Raw genomic sequence first — 21928 nt, 5'->3', positions numbered from 1 at the left:
TCATTTCCTTCATTTCTTTTTCATTTATTTCTTTTCTGATCTTTATGATTTCTTTCCTTCTGCTAACTTTGGGGTTTTTTTGTTCTTCTTTCTCTAACTTCTTTAGGTGTAAGTTTAGGTTGTTTATTTGAGATGTTTCTTTTTTCTTGAGGTAGGATTGTATTGCTATAAAATTCCCTCTTAGAACTCCTTTTGCTGCATCCCATAGGTTTTGGGTCATTGTGTTTTCATTGCCATTTGTTTCTAGGTGTATTTTGTTTTGTTTTGTTTTGTTTTTTTGTGGTACACGGGCCTCTCACTGTTGTGGCCTCTCCCCTTGCAGAGCACAGGCTCCGGACGCGCAGGGTCAGTGGCCATGGCTCACAGGCCTAGCCGCTCTGCAGCATGTGGGATCTTCCCATACCGGGGCACGAACCGTGTCCCCTACATCAGCAGGCAGACTCTCAACCACTGCGCCACCAGGGAAGCCCTCTAGGGGTTTTTTTTTTGATATCCTCTTTGATGTATTCAGTGATCTCTTGGTTATTTAGTAGTGTATTATTTAGCCTCCATGTGTTTGTATTTTTTACAGATTTTTTCCTGTAACTCATAGCTAGTCTCATAGCATTGTGGTCAGAAAAGATACTTGATATGATTTCAATTTTCTTAAATTTACCAAGGCTTGATTTATGACCCAAGTAATAATCTATCCTGGGGAATGTTCCATGAGCACTTGAGCAGAAAGTGTTATCTGCTGTTTTTGGAAGGAATGTCCTATAAATATCAATTAAGTCCATCTTGTTTAATGTGTCATTTAAAGTTTGTGTTTCCTTATTTATTTTCATTTTGGTTGATCTGTCCACTGGTGAATGTGGTGTGTTGTAGTACCCTACTATGATTGTGTTACTGTCAATTTCCCCTTTTATCGCTGTTAGCGTTTGCCATATGTATTGAGGTGCTCCTATGTTGGGTGCATAAATATTTACAATTGTTATATCTTCTTCTTGGATTGATCCCTTGATCATTAGGTAGTGTCCTTGTCTCTTATAATAGTCTTTGTTTTAAAGTCTTTTTTGTCTGATATGAGAATTGCTACTCCAGCTTTCTTTAGATTTCCATTTGCATGGAATATCTTTTTCCATCCCCTCACTTTCAGTCTGTATGTGTCCCTAGGTCTGAAGTGGGTCTCCTGTAGACAGCATATATATGGGTCTTGTTTTTGTATCCATTCAGCCAGTCTATGTCTTTTGATTGGAGCATTTAATCCATTTACATTTAAGTTAATTATCAATATGTATGTTCCTATTACCATTTTCTTAATTGTTTTAGGTTTGTCATTGTAGGTGGTTTCCTTCTCTTGTGTTTCCTTCCTAGAGACGTTCCTTTAGCATTTGTTGTAAAGCAGGTTTTCTGGTGCTGAATTCCCTTAGCTTTTTTTTTTCGGTACGTGGGCCACTCACTGTTGTGCCCTCTCCCGTTGTGGAGCGCAGGTGCTTTTCCTTGGATTTATTCTGTATGGGACTTTCTGTGCTTCCTGGACTTGATTGACTATTTCCTTTCCCATATTAGGGAAGTTGTCAACTATAATCCATTCAAATATTTTGTCAGTCCCTTTTTTTTCTCTTTTTCTTCTTGGACCCCTATAATTCAAATGTTTGTTCATTTAATGTTGTCCCAGAGGTCTCTGAGACTGTCCTCAATTCTTTTCATTCTTTTTTCTTTATTCTGCTCTGTGGTACTTATTTCCACTATTTTATCTTCCAGGTCATTTATCTGTTCTTCTGCCTCCGTTATTTAGCAATTGATTCCTTCTAGAGGCTTTTAAATTTCATTTATTGTGTTGTTCGATCTTTAGTTCTTCTAGGTCCTTGTTAAATGTTTCTTGTATTTGCTACATTCTATTTCCAAGATTTTGGATCATTTTTACCATCATTACAGGGCATGAACCCGTGTCTCCTGCATCGGCAGGCGGACTCTCAACCACTGCGCCACCAGGGAAGCCCTTCCCTTAGCTTTTGCTTGTCTGTAAATGTTTTAATTTGTCTCTCAAATCTCAGTGAGGTCCTTGCTGTGTAGAGTAATCTTGGTTACGTTCTCATTTTGCTTAACTTACTGTGTTTGGGGTCTCCTTTTCACAGGGTGCAAGTTCATAGTTCACTTTATTTTTGGTGTGTGCCCCCAGTGGGTAAGAGTGTTTCCCTGACTTGTGTAGGCTTCCTGTTGGAGGGGACTGGTGCCTGTGTTCTGGTGGATGAGGCTGGATCTTGTCTTTCTGCTGGGCAGGACTGCATTCAGTGGTGTGTTGTGGGGTGTCTTCCTGGACTTGATTGACTATTTCCTTTCCCATATTAGGGAAGTTGTCAACTATAATCCATTCAAATATTTTGTCAGTCCCTTTTTTTTCTCTTTTTCTTCTTGGACCCCTATAATTCAAATGTTTGTTCATTTAATGTTGTCCCAGAGGTCTCTGAGACTGTCCTCAATTCTTTTCATTCTTTTTTCTTTATTCTGCTCTGTGGTACTTATTTCCACTATTTTATCTTCCAGGTCATTTATCTGTTCTTCTGCCTCCGTTATTTAGCAATTGATTCCTTCTAGAGGCTTTTAAATTTCATTTATTGTGTTGTTCGATCTTTAGTTCTTCTAGGTCCTTGTTAAATGTTTCTTGTATTTGCTACATTCTATTTCCAAGATTTTGGATCATTTTTACCATCATTACCCTGAATTCTTTTTCAGGTAGGCTGCCTATTTCCTCTTCATTTGTTTGGTCTGGTGGGTTTTTACCTTGCTCCTTCATCTGGTGTGTATTTCTCTGTCTTCTCATTTTGCTTAACTTACTGTGTTTGGGGTCTCCTTTTCACAGGGTGCAAGTTCATAGTTCACTTTATTTTTGGTGTGTGCCCCCAGTGGGTAAGAGTGTTTCCCTGACTTGTGTAGGCTTCCTGTTGGAGGGGACTGGTGCCTGTGTTCTGGTGGATGAGGCTGGATCTTGTCTTTCTGCTGGGCAGGACTGCATTCAGTGGTGTGTTGTGGGGTGTCTGTGAACTTATTATGATTTAGCAGCCTCTCTGCTAATGGGTGGGTTGTGTTCCTGTCTTGCTAGTTGTTTGGCCTAGACTGTCCAGTACTGTAGCTTGCTGGTTGTTTAGTGGAACTGGGTCTTAGCGTTGAAATGGAGGCCTCTGGGGAGAGCTTTCGCTGTTTGATATTATGTGGAGCCGGGATTTCTCTGGTGGACCAATGTCCTGAACTCATCTCTCTCACTTTAGAGGCTCAGGCCTGACACCTGGCCAGAGCACCAGGACCCTGTCAGCCACTTGGCTCAGAAGAAAAGGGAGAAAAAAAGAAAGAAAAACAAAATAAAATAAAAGAAACTTATAAAAATAAAAAAAAATATTAAAAATAAAAGAAATTTAAAAATAATTTAAAAAAAAGAAAGAAAGAGAGCAACCAAACAAAAAATAAATCCACCAGTGATAACAAGAACTAAAATCTATAAAAAAAAAAAAAAGGTCAGACAGAATGATAAGAGAAATGGTAAAAGCAAAGTTATACAGACAAAATCACAGAAAGAAGCATACACATACACACAAAAAAGAGAAAAATGAAAATATATAAATATATGTATTAAAAAAAGGAAGAGAGCAAGCAAATCAATAAACAAATCTACCAGTGATAATATGCTCTAAATACTAAACTAAAATAAACATAAAACCAGAAACAAATTAGATGTAGAAAGCACACCTCAAATCTCCAGTTGCTCCCAAAGTTCACTGCCTTAGTTTTGGGATGATTCGTTGTCTATTCAGGTATTTCACAGATACAGGGTACATCAAGTTGATTGTGGATATTTAATGCACGGCGCCTGAGGCTGCCCAGAGAAATTTCCCTTTTTCTTCTACGTTCGCACAGCTCCTGGGATTCAGCTTTGGATTTGGCCCTATCTCTGTGTGTAGGTCACCTGAGGGTGTCGGTTCTTCGCTCAGACACGACGGGGTTAAAGGAGAAGCTGATTAGGGGGCTCTGGCTCACTCAGGCTGGGGAAGGGAGGGGTACGGAAGGCGAGGCAAGCCTGCATCGGTAGAGGCCAACATGACCTTGCACCAGCCTGAGGCGTGTCGTGTGTTCTCATGGGGAAATTGTCCCTAGATCATGGGACCCTGGCAGTCACGGGCTGCACAGGCTCCCGGGAGGGCAGGTGTCGAGAGTGACCTGTACTTGCACACTGTCTTCTTGGTGGCTGCAGCAGCAGCCTTAGGGTTTCATGCCTGTCTCTGGTGTCCACACTGATAGCTGCAGCTCGAGCCCATCTCTGGAGCTTGTTTAGGCAGTGCTCTGAATCCCCTCTCCTCACGCAACCCGAAACAATGGTCTCTTGCCTCTTAGACAGATCCAGACTTTTTCCTGGACTCCTCCTGGCTAGCTGTGGCGCACTAGCCCCCTTTAGCCTGTGTTCATGCAGCCAACCCCAGTCCTCTCCCTGGGATCCGACCTCTGAAGCCCGAGCCTCAGCTCTCAGCCCCACCCCGCCCCGGCGGGTGAGCAGACAAGCCTCTCAGGCTGGTGAGTGCTGGTCAGCACCGATCCTCTGTGCAGGAATCTCTCTGCTTTGCCCTCCGCACCCCTTGCTGCTGCACTCTCCTCTGTGGCTCCGAAGCTTCCCCCCTCCACTTACCCCCCATCTTCACCGCTGAAGGGGCTTCTAGTGTGTGGAAACCTTTCCTCCTTCACAGCTCCCTCCCAGTGGTGCAGGTCCCATCTCTATTCTTTTGTCTCTGTTTTTCCTTTTTTCTTTTGCCCTACCCAGGTATGTGGGGACTTTCTTGCCTTTTGAGAAGTCTGAGATCTTCTGCCAGTGTTCAGTAGGTGTTCTGTAGGAGTTGATCCACATGTATTTTTGATGTATTTGTGGGGAGGAAGTTGATCTCCACATCTTACTGCTCCACCATCTTGAAGATCCCTGCTATTTATTTTTACAGTGATATTTGCTAGGCATTGGACAGAAGCTTATATTTTAATTGTTGGAACAAATAGCAACAAACATAAACAGGACAAAGGCAGTCAATATGGACATATGGTAGGGTCAAAATATATTGCTATAGGAGAGATATGTAGAGACATCATTTCAGATTATAGAAAGGGCATGATGAAGTCTAATAAAGGGCAAGAATCATCAAACCAATGACAAGAGAAAGGGTGAGTTGGTAAAGAGACCAACACAAAAAAATAATGAGGTTGTACCAGAAAAACAGGAGACAAGCTCAGTTGGAGATAGATTATTAAACATTTCAAGGTGGCTCATAGAGTTTGTTAATAATAATAGCAAAATAGGCCACATGAGGAACAGCCTGTGCTGGTAACTCCACAAACTCTTCTTTCCTTCATAGAAATCTGAGGAGAGGTTTATAAGTAGTATTTTTGGAGTACAAAATTTCCTTGGAAATACAGTCCTTCTATAAATATGAATCAGTAAAATAAAGTGTTTGCTGTGCATCTTGTGTGGAACTACATATTTCTGCCTGATTCTTGATTTATTAGGAGTGCTATGTCCACATAGACTAAATAAATCATATGCAATCTTTAAACATGATTTGGAAAGGTTTGTAGAATTTATATATAGAAAAAAGTAAATCTATTATTCACATGTGAAATTTAGCAAAGGTGAAAGCAAGCATTTTTAAATTTCACATTTTTCTAATGTAATTAGTTGTGTGTGTATACGTGTGTATGTGTGTGCACGTGCAAGCATATTGGTAACGAGAATTGCTGAGCAGCAATTCAGTCAGATAATAAAATGTACTGCTTGCTCTTAAATTCTTGATTTCTTCACTGAACTTTTACATGCTCAGCAAACCTTACAGTTATGTGTATTTTGATTATATTCTAAATACCCAAATCACTCCTGATGCTCTCTAGCATCAAAAGAATAGGCTCAGCCCTAGCTTAAGCTGGACTCAGAGAAAGGTATTTCCCAAAGATTTGCAGCTCAGTTTCACTCATTATTGAGTTTTTTCCATAATCACCTGTAAATTTTTATTCCTTTTCATTACGCTACTATTGTTAAAAAATTTCAATAAAGAACAGTATAACCTATTACAAAAATAAGTAGAAAGAAAATAATCTGATGTTCATTTGGCATGTAGGAGTTTAATGTTCTTCATAAATTCATTTCATCCATTCATTCCTTCATTTGAAAATATTTCTTATACACAAAAAACTATTATAGGCATTGAGGAGATGGCAGTGAATAAAACTGACTAAATCCCTGGCTTCATGAATGTGAAATCCTACTTGGATGAGACAGAATATAAACAAAGAAAGTAAATATATTAGTTGATGATAAGTGCATTGGTGTGAAAAAAAGGAAAGGAGGAGAGGGAGTAAGTTTTAGGAGGGGCCATTTTATTTCTCACTGAAGGATTAGAGAAGGTAGAATTTTAACAATATCCTAATGGAGATCTGGGAGCAAACCACACATATTTCAAGAAAGAATATAAAGACAGTGGAGAAAACAAAAAATAATTTTGGTTCAGAAGCATGCCTGATCTGTTTGATAAAACAGCTGTTGTAAGAATCCTGGAATTTATTCTGAGATAGGAAGGTGTTAAGAGTCTGCACAAAGGGACAAAGTGATGTGACTATTTCAGTGGGCTTGCTCTGGTAGCTTTATGGAGCATAGTCTGTTGGCAAACAAGAGCAAAAGCAGATAATTTAGCCAGGTAATGAGTCATGGACATGGCCTGTTTCAGGGTGCTTGTAGGGGGGCAGTGAGAAGTGGTCAGAATCTAAATATATTATGAAGATAAAGGCAGCTGATTATCTTGATTGGGAGAATGAGAGAAAAAGCAAAGATGATTTAAAGTTTTTTCTTTTTTCCCCTGAGCAACTGGAAGGATAGAATTCCCATTAACAAGGGGGAAAAGCCTATGTATTGGCAGGTTTGGAGAGAAAGACCAATATTTCAATTCTGGACAAATTAATTCTGAATGCTCAAGATGAGATAAATTGAGGGAATAAGTAAAGATATCATATAGGCAGTTGAATATACAAGTCTGAAATTTCAAGGGAAATCCAGGCTGAAGGTATAAAGTTTGGGGTCATTATTATCATCATCAGATATTTAGAATCAAAGTCATTATATTAGATAAAGTCTTCAAGTTAGTGAGAATGAACTTTCAAGTGAGCAGAAATAATCTAAAGAGTTACAAGGACTCATTTGAGAATCAGAAGACAAAGAATAACCATTAAAAATAATGAGGAGAAAGAATGCTACTCCACTGATAGTCATTGGTTACTTTTAAACTGCCAAGGATTTTAATTCATGATTTATATTTTAAGTAGTAGATATTGTATTTGGATTCTGGTGTTGGGATTTCAAGTCAAGTAAACTTTGGACTACTCAGCTAACTCACAGTCCCTTCAACATTTGTGTCTTTGGGTTCACTAGATGAAAACATCAACTCTAAACAGTGGCTTAAGGGATAAGGCAAAAGGGATACAGTTAACATCTGCCACAAGAATTTAGTAAACATCATTTCAACCTAATCTGAGGTGATAATATACAAAACCAATAAGTTTGGAAAGAGTTTGAGGTGCGTAAGGAGGATGGGAGAATTTCAAACAAGGAAAGGTCATTAGGCAAGAAAAATCGAAAAACTGAGGCTCTGTGTATTAAAAATAGGCTTGAATGAGTTGCTCAGTAGAATTCCTGGGCTGTCAAAGATCAGGATGAGGCACATATACAATACTGACATATACAATATGAACAAATGTAATCCTATGATGTGGACACATCTCTTGTTTTTATTTTTATTTATTTATATATATATTTTAAAGAAGACTTATTTTTGGCCACGCCACAACATGTGGGATCTTAGCTCCCTGACCAGGGATCGAACCCGTGCTGTCTACATTGGAAGAGCACAGTCTTCACCACTGGACCGCCAGGGAAGTCCCATCTCTTGTTTTTATGTTTCCTATTAATCCTCAAGTACCACATATCTCTCCTTGAAGGCATTTCAGAATCCCCATTTTATCCATTTTAGAGCTTCCTCATCACTGTATTTCATGTCAATTTTTATAGATATAGCAGTGAACTAAGAAGAAAAAAAAGAAGGAAAATAACCTTTCATTTAACCTTTTTCTATTCATTGCTAAGGATGTCTTCTAGTCAGAATAACTTTGAATGCTAATAATTTCCATCATGGATATATTTTTTTGAATAGAATTATTATACATCTTATAAATAGACATGTGTTTAGAACTTAGACACAAATGGATGCCTGTATGAAAAAGAGGAGTTGGCAAAGTTATAAAATATCTTATTTTCCTTCTCTCATTTGATTGATACCTATGTATAATATTACCACATTTTATAATAGCACTTTCAGATATATGTGTGGCACAACGATGTCTGGTAAGCTCCGTTTATCAATATTTATGAACAGATTCTATAGATCATAAAACTTGCTGAAAGCTCACAGGTACTAAATACAGTAAAAACATTTCAGGACAAAAGTGAAATCACATAGGCAAGCTATGCTACTGAAAAGTTCCAGGGCTGACTGAGAAGTAAATATGATTCCGGATTTCTTAAAATCCTAGTGAAAGTATCTGAGTCATGATGGACCCACAACATAGCCGATCCCATGCAAGTGGGAGCACCATGAGAAAAATGCTTGCCTACTCTGATTCTGCTTGACAGTAGCCTCCACTTGAAATTATATTATCCCTGATTTGGCCCTACTTATTTGTATCAGTACAAAATCCTGGGAACATCATTTGACTTCCAGGATCGCGAAGGGAGACTCTAGAATCCTATCTGTCTGCTGTTACCCTTGCTATTCATGAGTACTTTTTTGTTTTAAGCCAGTAGTTCATAGTTCGTAAGTGTAGTTCACGAATACCTGGGGGTCCCTGACATAATTTCAGGTGATTTGAAGATCAAAAATTTTTTTCTATAATTATAAGAAAACATCGTTTGCCCTTTTATTATGTTGACATTTTGATGGTACAAAAGCAGTGGTGGGTAAAAAGCTGTTGTATTTTACTTTCTGTAAGTTGAAAAAATGCCTGAAAAACTGTGGTAACTCTAACTTGGGATTTTTTTTTTTTTTTTGCCGTACGCGGGCCTCTCACTGCCGTGGCCTCTCCCATTGCGGAGCCCAGGCTCCGGACGCGCAGGCTCAGCGGCCATGGCTCACGGGCCCAGCCGCTCCGCGGCATGTGGGATCCTCCCGGACCGGGGCACAAACCCGTGCTCCCAGCATCGGCAGGCGGACTCCCAACCACTGCGCCACCAGGGAAGCCCCCTAACTTGGGATTTTGATGCACATTTTCTCCAAATGAATGAAGTGAGCTTCTCAACCTGCAGTAGTTGTTGATACAATTTGAGCTTTCCAGTGAAAATTAGAAGTTTGGAAAACTTGACTCAACCACTGTGAACTTGACAGGTTTTCAGCACATGTACCAGTTTTTTATGTTGCAACAAATTACCACAAACTTAGTGGCTTAAAATCATAATCATTTATTAACTCTCAGGTCTGTGGAGCAGAAGTCTGGGTATGGCACAGCTGAGAGCTGTCTTACAAGGCTGAAATTAAGATGTCAGCCAGGCTGCATTCATCTCTGGAAATTCATGTGTTTGTTTGCAGAATTTTCCCTAGCTTCTGTGCTTGTTTGTAGAATTTTTCCTAGCTCATGTGCTTGTTTGTAGAATTTACTCTAGTTCATGTACTTGTTTGTAGAACTCAGTGGTTATAGGACAGACTCTACTTTCTTACTGGCTCTTGTCCAGAGGCCATTGTCAATTCCTAGAGGCCACTCTCAAGTCCTTTCCATGTTCCCTTCCCCTCCAACTTCTAGTCCAGTAATGGAGAATCTTCCTTCTGACAAATCTCAGTCTTTAGAAAGAGACTAGTCTTTTCTAAGGGTTGACCTGATTAGGTCAGTCTCACCAGACAAAATCTCCTTTTCTTAAGGCCAAGTGTGCCATATAGCATAACATAATCATGGTAGTGAATCTCATCCTATTCATAGGCTCAGCCCATACTCAAGGAGAAGGAAATGTACAGGGTGTATACTGATGATTAGGTATCCACAACCTCACAAGCTCAGAACCACATCATTCCTGAGCATAGAGTGAATTTACATCTTTAGGTCTGGATCACAATTTCCTTTCAACCTTCAAAATACAAATGACCTTACTGTATCACTTCTTCTCACACAATTGGGTTATTTTCCAATCTTTTTGAAAAAAATTACTCTGTGCCACGAGGAAGCTCATTTCCACCCTTCTGTGGAGATTACCTACCTAATGATGAGGCTAAAGTCCACAATGCTCAATCTTACCCTGCCTTTGAGATAGGGTTCTTTTCAGTAAGTTCATGATAATTTTCTGCTGTGTTGCTATGAAAAAGGAAAGGACATGATAGATAAGTGCTCTTGCTGTTAGAATTCTTGAACACAAAAACGTATCTGAAGCAGTCCCTGCTTACCCCCAAGAATCTTACAGTATGGTAGAGGGCAGAATTCTAAACCTAAGTCTATTGCTAAATTATCCCTGTTCTAGTTGCCATACTGGTTCCCAGAGTTCCTATATTATATGGAAATGATCTGTCCATGCACTGCTAATACCACTTATTGAGCACTCCCACTTTGCTGGGTGCTTAATAATGACAATGAGGATGTGATAATATGAACCACATATATATCACTTACTTTCCTCAGCATTATATCCTAGTGCAATATTACTGTGGTACTAGTATTATTCCAATTTTATAAACAGGGAAACTGAGGCACAGAGAAGTTGCATACCGTGTACAACATCCTATGGTCTCACAGATAGTAAGGGGCAAAGCCAAGTTTACAATTAAGATAGTCTAGATCCTGAGACTGAACTCTTAGTCTTTACACCTTGCCACCTCTCTTAAATTTCTGAAAATTATTCAAAAATATAAACTTCAATAAGATAAACACTATATACGACTGTTATTTACATCAAATGTCCAGTAAAGAACATAAAGAGTTTTCCTATAACAATTCTGAGGTATCCTTGTGAGTTCCACTTTAATGGGAAGAAAAATGACACGATAAACATATTTAGCTATAACCATTTCTTGTGCACCTAGCTGGGCATTTCTATATGCAATTTCTAGAACAGCTAATAATCATTCATTCATGAACAACATTATCTGTTAATGTCCTTGAAAGTAATGGAAGGCTAAGGGTCCAGATTTATTTTATCTCTCTCCATCCCAGAAGTGAATCAGATAATCTCTTCCCAGGACTTCAAGGATAGATCATTTCCTATACAAATCATTCCTCTTTATATCACCCAAAGCAGAAGCAGCATTTTTCACTACTAGTCTCTTTTCGCCTGTAAGTCTCTATTATTGTAAAATTAAGCTCCTGGATGTTAACATGTTAACTGACCATCTTCAGAAAATGAGAACACCTCCCCCCTCCTTTCTTTCAGCATGAAAGAATAATTTTGTTTTGATTATTCAGCATAATTAACTGTCATTAGAAGAGGCTCTGAAAGCCATGTGGTCAGCATGACTTAATAGACAAAGACACTGAGTCTGAGAGAGTTTAGATGAGTTGTTAAAGTTCACACAGCTAATTAATTGCATAACGTGGATTAGAATGCAGAGCCCCTGATTCAAAGTCTAGTGGTCTTCGTCAGGATTATGTGATACCCAACAAAGCCAGTATGTATTAACATAATCATATTTCATGACCAATCTCCACTCTGGTATCTGATAATAGGGACTAGATTTTAAAAATTTATTCTCCTTTCCCTTTAAGTTCTTAACAAAAAGTGGGAGTGAAAGAAAATCATATTCTTTTTTTTAATATGAAGCTTTTGTTGACTTGAATAGCAGTTATAAAGCAGTGAAAACAGAAGCTTTCTTAAACTTAATTATAGATACACTAGTAGTTCTTTGTAGTCAACTCTTCATTTGCATGTCTAATGTCTTGCATTATCCTTTCACATTTACATTTATTAAGCAAAGAAAAAATGATTGTTAAACAGTCTACATACATTACGCAAAGCTTTTCTTCCCCTCTGCTTGGAAAAATATCCTACTCCGTACTGGGGTTTAAATAAATGGCAATATTTATTAATTCACAAAGACATATAGCTTTGTGATTATGAACAACGGAAAATATGAGAAAAGGTAAAGTTGGCATAAAAAAATCTTTACAGAAAAATTTCTTGTCAGTCAAAAACATTAAAGCTCGATGCTTTGACGCTCCAATCGCTAAGCCTTGGGCATAAAACAAAGCGACAAGGCTGATTGAAAAAAACACACATTCACCAACAGTTGGCAGGTTTTGAAAGTGCTAAGATATGAATGTTGGGCTTTATATATTTATAAATATGTATTAATGCTTGTCTATAGGTATTTAAAATTATTTAGAGGTACGATTCTTCAGGAAAATAGGAAAATAAAAAATATTCATAGATTGAAAATGCAATAAAAGAAACACAAAATGCAATATTTGGGAAAAATATTGACACATGATAGCCATTAAATATCTAAAAGATGTTAAAAAGTACATTCTTAACATTGAATATTTAGGTGGAGTTTGAAATTTAACTTTTGCTTTTACATTAAACGCAGAAAGGCATTTTCTTTTTCTTAATCAAATGCGGTGTTTTGCCTACCAAGCAATGCTCAGACAAGGCAGAGCTGTCACCAGAAAGCTGATTCAAGATGGGGAAGGATGAATTTCTACTTACAAAGAGAGGACAAAGGCAGGATCTTGCAGCCAGGGTTTTAGAGTTGGACCTTGAGTGAAAAGGGTCATTAGAGCCATTATCAATTCAATGTCACTTTGGAAGATGTCAATTAGGACTGCAGTTCTGAAGGGAACTTTAATTTATTTATCTATGTATGCCATTTATTAAACTAAAAAAAAAATCAACTAGACCTAATGTGATAGTTTGCAATATATAAAAATATTGAATCATTATGTTATACACCTGAAACTAATATAAATTATATGTCAATTATACCTCAATTAAAAAATATCAAGACAGCTCTAGAAAAGTACGATTTTAATTGCTTTCCCTCCAAAGGCAAATGTGTTTTTGGACCAAATCAAGAAAGCTATAAAAGGCTTTATTATGTGAGAGTCTCAACGGATTGGACTGAGCCCTCTTGATTCCACTGTTCTTAATTCTACCTGGTTCACTCTTATATTCCTTCTTAAATGTACCCCTATTCCACTATAATATTTTATCCACTATAACCATATAGCTTCTGAGATAGTCTCCTGTTTGAACTAATCCTCTCCTTTCACTGTCCTTAAACAATGCTATTAGGACTATATTCCCAGATATTCAATGGAGTGAAATAGTGTAAGTTAAAAACAAACAAACAAACAAAAAAACATATCATAGATGTCCCCTAAATGCTAAAAGTTTGCAAGTAGACTCAGATGAATGTGTGCTATGTCAACAGCCTTTAGTATTTTTACACATTTTACTTCATATAATTTCCTATTCAGCACTGGTGTTTAATAATTTACAGATTAATTAAAAGGAGGATTTCTAGATTTAAACAACAACAACAACAAAATACCTCTGTCTCTGAATCATATCTTCACATAGGTGTAAAAGACATAACTCATCTAACCTATTCTCTCTCCCAAGTAGAAATACTTAATTACCTCCTGAAGTGTCACCAGCCTTTTCTTGAAGGGTAAAAATTATGGAGAGTTTAGTACTTCTCGAGACAACCCATTCTGTTTTTGGCTCAATATCTTTGTTACAGCATTCTCCCTTTTATTGGTTTAGTTCTAGAATTTCCGTTTATGATTATGCTTCTATCAAATAAAACAAGATGCAACTGGAACACTTTTACACTGATTATAGTTAGAATGTCTCTATTTACTTCTTGAATTTTTCCCTAAATTAACCTTACCTTATGCCTCTATTGTTTTTGGTATAATGATGCAGTGATAGTTCTACTATAATTATTTTAACAACTGGCACAGTGCCTCTCAATTAGGAAACTTTCTTTACTTGAAAAAAAAAAGTACCTTGAGCTAGGAAGGACCTCAAAAGCTATGTTGACTGGGGGCCAGTTGAAAGAGAAATGTATGTGGCTGATTTGCACGCAAGAGAGAAATGTGTTTTACCCAAAGAATGAAGTTTTTGTTGGGTGGAAGAAGAAGCAAGACTGAGGGAAGCTGAAAAAACTTTCCTCTCCTTCCCACTCAATGCACTGAATGCAAAAGCCAAGAGACATTTTATGAATCATGATGACTTTGTTGCCAGAGAGTAACAAAGGGGAGAAGAGATTTTTGTCCTTATTTAGCTTTGATGGTTAGTGTCGTGCCTTAGGTTGGTGCGTGATGGGAACTTCTTATCTGCAAGGCGAATTCTATTGTAATGAGGGCACAACGAGCAAAAGGTTGCATTTGGATGCCAGAGATTCCTGCCTTTTCCCAACTTCCTTTGCCTCTAGGACCCTTGTCACCCCAAAATGTTTGGTTTCCTGTCAGTCTGGAGGTTCCTGCTTTTTTTTCTGCTGAAGGATCTCCGTTGTTCACAAGGTGTATGGTTTCCTGCCATTTGGCCTATCCCCCCTTCTCTGCTCATATCTAGCTAGCTGTCTACTCTAACAACTTCAGTTCACATTTCAAGACATTTGCAGATACCATGTAAACCTGCCTCCCATTGCCACTTGATATCTTCTTTTAATTCTGCCATTCGTTCCTATGTAGTGAAGGCATTGATGTTTTGTGAAATATGAAGGTGTTGAATTTCACATCTGGGTATATTCTATGCAACAGGCAGAACACACTCATATCAGGAAGCTTGAGAAAACCATATGATTATGAGTGCACTGGGAAATTGCAGAAATGTTATGAGTATGCTAAATTTTCATATTCCATGGAATTACACCTAGATTTTTTTAAAATGTAAGGATTATACCTAAATACTATTTTTTAAAATCCCTATTTTCCTTTTCTGCATGTAGCGTAAAATGTACTCCCCAGAAAATAATGCAAAAGTGAAAAAAATGAGCCAACTGTTTCAGAGTTCTCATTTACTCTGTGGTTAATTTATCTCATTTATGTTTCCAGATATCGAACTCTAAAAAATTGAAATATACTCGCCCCCAAAAAAGCCTAACAAGTTCACATAAATGCCCTCTTTCTGTTTTGAAAAGTTCTAATTTACCATTTTCAGCTTCAAAATAAGTTAGCATCTCTCACAACATAATTTAAATGATCAGTGGGTGAGTTATGCTTTGAGAAATTTAAATTACCCATTTACTCGTTCAACAAATATTTACTGATTGCCTACTATATGCCAAACACTGTTGTAAGAGTTAATTTTACAAAAATGAAAAAGACATATTCTTCATCCTGCATACACTCAGTAACTAGTGGAATGACAAGTAAACAAATTTATTTTTTATTTTTAAGCAAATTAAACCAAGTTTCAAAACAATATGTATAGTACAAACTGATTAAAAATTTAAAAAGACATAGACATAAATCCTTGTATGAAAATGCTGGAGATACACAAAACACTATAAATAGTGAGAATAGGAGCAGGACGGGAAGGGATGAAATCTATTACTTTTTATACACCTTATATATTTTTGTACTGTTTGGATTTATTCTATTTACTTATTTTTACAGTAATTTCATAATTTTAATATGCATTATCTGCAATAATACTGTGATAGCTCCATACCGTGGATTGGCACACGATACTTAGAACAGATTTATTAAATTTGTCTTTAGGTAAATAACACGTTTTAAAATTGCCTAAATATACCATTCTGACTCATTTCATTCCACCAGGAAAATAAAGAGCTTTTCCTCTCTTTAAAAAAATTAAATACCAAAGCAACTACCTTTAAATAAATAATGTTATAATGATTACATTTAAAAATCACAATAAGGCCAAAGTTCTCTTTCTATTAGCATGGCTGCTCAGTCATGATTCCCGGAACACTCTGCAAAAGTGCGTGGTTTTCCGGAGGAGCATGGGCTGAGGCCAGGTGGCACCTCCTACTTTTCAACCTCACCTTTGTTTCCTTTTCCTCTGCTTTTTATTTTTTGTAGGAGAGAAGGCAGCCTTAGTACTGGATTCAGTTCTGAAAGGTTGAGGGGAATTTCCTATTACAAGTCAGGAAACGACCTAGGTGTTTCCAGAGCTTACCAGAAGGGTGCTTCCTTCCATGATCCTTGTAGGAACAGGCATGTGCTCCACCCCAGCAGCTGCTCCTGCCGCGAGTGGGACAAACTGCAACGTCATCCGGCAGCATCATCCCGAGCCAGCTGCTCGGAGGATGCCTAGGGCTGGTGACAGCTGGCACCTAAAACACGAACGTGCCAAGGAGAGATCTGTGACAGTTGTCTGGTGTGTGATAACAGATTGACTCTTTTTCCCCCAAATGAAGTAGTATTAGTTCTGTCCTTGTAAACATACACAATACGTAGCAGACTTGTTTTACTTAGAGCGGAAAATTATGCAGTTTAAGTGCGGCACCAGGCGTCCGGAAGCAAGCTCTTTCCGTCAGGGTTACACGCAGCCCGCGGGTGTCTGTCCGTCCGACTGTCCTACACCCGGTAGTCGAGGTGGATTAAACTCATCAGGCAACTGCTCTAACTGGAAAATTTGCCGATGTCACCAAGTAGCTCCATCTGACTTTATCTGGACAGACAGACAGAAGTAAATCATTCCACCGGCTGAAAACAACCAACCCAAACAAAGAAAACTACATTGTTTCTTCTCCCCAACTGAAATCCACACAAAAGGATCCTTATGATTCCGAAATTTCCAGAGCAGAAATGGAGTCACCTGAAATGTCAAAGACCCCATTGTTTTGTAAAAAAGTACACCTCAAAATAGTCTCATTCCACAAGGGAGCAACAAAGTACTGTTTTCAGCCTCAGCGCCGGGTGGCTGGGGCTCTGCTGGTGCCCAGCGGCAGGTCCGCAGGCACCAGGCGCGTCCTCCCCGGAAGGACCAGGAGGCTTCACTCTGACGGGAACCCGAATGCTGGACGGGGAGACCCTATCGGAGCCCGAGCCTGCCTTTGTCGCGGGTGGTTTTGCTCAAGAGTGACTTCTGTCTTTAAGGAGTTTTAAGGCCGCCTGGGTTTTGTGTTTTCTGTGCTGAGGTGTGTGAAGCGCAAGCGCAGGACCGTCTGCCCACTGAGAAGATGCGCTCCAAGCCTCGCGAGAGGCAGTGTCTCCTGTGGGCGTCATGGAGTTGATATTCAAGTAAGAAGAGCTCTCCCGGCCGTCGGTTCTGTACGCCCTCCGCCCGCACGGCTGCCAGCCTGTGTCCACACTCAGGGCAATGACAACGCTCTTTCTATCTGCGGTCTTGACCCGCTTCAGCTCCTAGAGCTGCTCCAACGGGTCGCAGTTCTGGCGCTTGGCGGGTAGGGAGGCGGCCATAAGACGTGTGTCGCCAGCACATGCAGAGGACTCGCCATCGCAGTGTTCACTTGGAGGAGACTGGCGCCACGTGAGTCCTGCTTTGCGTTACAGTTTTTATTGCAAGTTGGTGCTGACCTAGAGGTGCCTGTTGCACTGTGGTGATATGGTCATGGCAGGAATAGGTTCTTCTTTCACTCTTTGACGTCTGTGTGGTCTCCGTTCTCTGGAGGCTCTGCTGTAGGAGGGACCAGCACTGCCGCCTGAGCCACCATGGGCTGCCCGGCGACGGTCCTTTGGATTTATTTTTGATGTGTGTGTATGTGTGTAAGTGCACACATCTATATATTTATTACCTATAGTATAAGTTATATATATAAAGAATAATATATATAATAATATATGATATTTAAAAATACAGAGAATCTTGAGCAAGTATCAAGCAAGCAACTTTTAAAAAATGAATTAAAGTCTATATTTTACCCTTATTTCCTTAATTTTTTTCCAATGTTCTTTTTTTTCTATTCCACAATATCATTTAGGATATAAAAATGCATTTAGTCCTTGTGTCTTCTTAGGCTCCTCTTGGCTGTGATATTTTCTCAGACTTTCCTCTTTTTCGGTGATTTCGACAGTTTTGAGGATTACTGACCAGAAATTTTATAGAATGTCCCTCAATTGGCATTTGTCTCTTTTTCTTTTATTTATTTATTTATCTTTTCATGATTAGACTCAGGTCATGGATTTTTGGGAGAAAGCCACACAGGTAAAGTGCCCTTCTCACCACTATGTGTCAAAGGTATATACTCTTAGCATGGCATCACTGTTGATGTTAATTATCTTGCTGAGATGGTTTTGTCAAGTTTCTCTACTGTAAAGTGACTCATTTTTGCCCCTTTCTACAGTGTACTCTTTGGAAGGAAGCCAGTATGCACAGCCCACCCTTGAAAACCTGGGCAGTTTCTGACTGTGAAGCCCAGGAAAGTGTGTGTTTGGGGAACTAAGCGTGTGTGTGGCAAGAGGGCTAAGACTGTGGCTCCCGAGAGTTTCTCGTTGTCACTGTAGGCCACACTAAGCCTTAGGCAATTTGGCAAAATTGCCGTTTCAGTATTTCTGCTAGTTTAGGGCTCTAACAGTTTTTGCTCTATGTAAGCAGATCTCAGCTCTGACTCTGGAGTCCTCTAGCTTTCTAGATTTCAGGTTGCAGTTTTCCCTACAATCTCAATTTTTTTGATAGGTCCGAGAAGAGTCGTTGAGTTTCAGTTTGTCCAGCTTTCTCTTACTGTAAGGATGGTGTACTGATTTGCTAGGGCAGCCATAACAAAGCACCACAGACTGGGTGGCTTAAGCAACAGAAATTTATTTTCTCACAGTTCTGGAGGCTAGATCAAGGTGTCAGCAGGGTTGGTTTCTTCTGAGGCCTCCCTCCTCAGATCACAGATGGCCGTCTCTGTCTTATCCCTGTGTCTTCACATGGTCTTCCCTCTGTGTTTATCTATAATCTCCACTTCTTATAAGGACACTAGCCAGTCATATTGGATTAGGGCCCAGTGATCTCATTTTAACCTAGTTACTGTATCTCCAACTACAGTCACATTTTGAGGTACTGGGAGTTAGAATTTCAACATATGAATCTTGAGGGGATACAGTTCAGCTCATAACAGATGGCAGTAACAGTTTTCAGCTTTTTACATATTGGAGCTGAAACAAGGAACTGCCGATAAGCAAACTTTTAATGTCAATGTTTAATGTGCAGTGGTTGGGTGTACTAAATATCATTAGCAACAGGTCTATGGTGAATTATCACTAAAGGGTCCATATTAGTCAGGGTTTTCTAGAGAAACAGAACCAACAGGAGATCTTTATCTCTATCTATCTATCATCTATCTATCTGAGGAGATTTATTATATGGCATTGGCTCACTTGACTGTGAAGGCTGAGAAGTCCCACCATCTGCCCACTGCTAGCTGGAGATTCAGAAAAACCTATGATGTAGCTTAAAGGCCTGAGAGCCAGAGAGCCAATGGTGCAGATTCCAATCAGTGTTTGAAGGCCTGAGAACCAGGAGTACCCAGGGCAGGAGAAAATCAGTGTCCTAGAATTAGAGCCAAATAATTGGTGCTTATTATTAACAAAGCCAAAGAGGATGATCTCTTAAAAAAAGGAATATAAGGGCTTCCCTTGTGGCACAGTGGTTGAGAGTCCGCCTGCCGATGCAGGGGACACGGGTTCGTGGCCCGGTCCGGGAAGATCCCACATGCCGCGGAGTGGCTGGGCCCGTGAGCCATGGCCGCTGAGCCTGCGCGTCCGGAGTCTGTGCTCCGCAACGGGAGAGGCCACAACAGTGAGAGGCCCGCGTACCGCAAAAAAAAAAAAAAAAAAAAAAAAATGGAATATGACCCTGTACTGTCAGGAGCTCAGCTGATCAGAGAAAGAACTGAGCTTCCAGGTGTCAGAGTTGCCAATTAAAGCAACAAGCCATAAATGAAAGGATTAAGCCTTTCATTACTTACTATGATTGTAGAAGCAAGAATTATAAAAAACTCGAAGAAACGCCGATTCCATTGTCCCCTATTGAATGGCACACCCATCAAGGGTCAGGTAGATTAGAGCAGACGTGGTGGGTGGTGGTCATCTTACTTTTGAGGGAACCCTGAACAAAAGGCTCCAGCAGTTTTATGGACTATAGGGAGTTGTAACGGGGAAGAGGTAGGAGTGGAAAAGTCCTGGGTGCTGAGTCAGAGCGGGGGCAAGTTTAAGGTTTCTGCCTTCTCCCCAATAAGGAGGCCTCGGGAGGTGCCAAGAAGACCTTTGCCTATGGCTTCAGATGTAGAGACCTGGGAATGAATGCCTGGGCTAGAAATGGAAATACGTGAAAGCCTGACAGGCTAGGAGGCCTGTTTCCTTAATTGCAACTCCCTTCAGAGACTGCTGTGCACCAAGCCTGGCATGGGAAGGTCAACTGTCCCCCATGTAGCCTGACAGATAATTGCCTATGATTAGGCCTGAAAAAAATCACAGGTAGGTTTTTAACCATGAGTCAGATTCCACATATACTGAGTTATCTCTAAAGAAATTGTAACTTCAGAATAAAAGCAATTATAATCTTCAATATTATGATGGTTAAAAATAAGAAAGCACAGATTTTAAAACAGTTTTTACATTGTTTGAAAATCTTGGTTATACTGCAGAGGATGCCTTAATCAATGGCATGTAATATGCATTCAACTATGGCAAATTTACTAAGAATTTCAGAATATTTATCTTTAATTCAATGAATATACAAGCTGATTTTCATTTGAAATGGTGAAAGGAAATTTGGGATAATTGTAGAATCACTGAGGAAATGAAGTGAACTCAAACAGGGATCTTTTTATTGCAGTACTATGAGTAATCAATTAAATGATTTATATTTCAAAAGGCAGTAGTTCTTAAACTTAACCTACAGAATGCTTACACACATGCTTACTATGGTAACAGTTTCAGACTTTCTGATTTAGTATGCTACAGGTAAAGCCTAAGACTGTTTTTAACAAGCTGGTTGAGGTAATTCTTATATACATGGCTTTGAGATTAGACTTTGAGAGACATTTCTATATGATTAATTTGAAGGGAAAATTTTTACTGTAAAATGAAGGGAAATACTCTGATATGGTGAAAAAAAAAGTCAGGCAGGTGTTTTTTTTTTGTGGCTTCTATATGAAATTAATGGGTTTTTTTTTGTTTGTTTGTTTTTAACATCTTTATTGGAGTATAATTGCTTTACAACGGTGTGTTAGTTTCTGCTTTATAACAAAGTGAATCAGTTATACATATACATATGTTCCCATATCTCTTCTCTCTTGCATCTCCCTCCCTCCCACCCTCCCTATCCCACCCGTCAGGGAGTTTTTAGTAGTGTCTGATCTGAGGTCTGCCAATGAGTCTTGCTAAAAATTACATAGGTAATCTCCCTAGCTCTTAGTTTCCTCATTGTAAGAATATGTGCATTTAATTGCACAATTTCAATGTATTAATCAAGTTCCAAAATTCCATGTGGATAACTAATTTATATGATGTTGTGGAAAAGTTCTTTTACAGCTTTTGGAATCGCTCAGCCTCTCACAAATATGTGAATTCTTTCGAATTTTGAATTGGTGCAGCTTTATTTAAACTGTGTTTTTCTGATTTGAGTAACATTCACAACCTAATGTACACAAGGGATGCATTTCAGGAAATGGAAGTGCTCACCACTCTGTGGAATCCCTCTGTTTATGTCAGGGTGGCCTTTGCGCTTCATTTTTGTAGATAAGAGGGATGACAGATTTTCCATGAAAGAGCTTGAAATTGAGAGATTTATTAATTGATTATAGCATTTGGAGTGAGGTCTATCTTAGGTTTTAATTTTATTTTCACTTCTTGCTAACAAGTGAATTACAACCAATTGTTTCCTTGTACATAGTGAATCTTGAATTCCCATAAGAAAAAAAAACGAGCATCTTATACAGTAACATTTTTATTTTGATTTTTATCCAATTGACTCTCTTTTTTT

The 21928-nt window shown here is 39.0% G+C and overlaps 1 long non-coding RNA gene across 4 annotated transcripts in view; it reads right to left on the bottom strand.

Annotated features, from left to right (window-relative positions):
- Window positions 1–16239, bottom strand: part of LOC114486597 (uncharacterized) — a 75421-nt gene extending 59182 nt beyond the window's left edge. For 3 of the 4 annotated variants that reach the window (XR_003680601.2, XR_003680604.2, XR_008617844.1), the window contains exons 1-2: window positions 16038–16184; window positions 12728–12776 (exon numbers count right to left, since the gene is read on the bottom strand). This is a non-coding gene — a long non-coding RNA (uncharacterized lncRNA). Of the gene's footprint in view, window positions 1–12727; window positions 12777–16037 lie in introns of all 4 variants that reach the window. The other variant, XR_003680603.2, reaches the window with a different exon arrangement.
- Between the last annotated feature and the right edge of the window lie 5689 nt (window positions 16240–21928).

This window comes from Physeter macrocephalus, chromosome 7, assembly GCF_002837175.3.
Source record: "Physeter macrocephalus isolate SW-GA chromosome 7, ASM283717v5, whole genome shotgun sequence".
Lineage (NCBI taxonomy): Eukaryota > Metazoa > Chordata > Mammalia > Artiodactyla > Physeteridae > Physeter > Physeter macrocephalus.
Note: the sequence above shows the minus strand (reverse complement) of the source record. Positions and strands in the feature narration are given on the sequence as shown.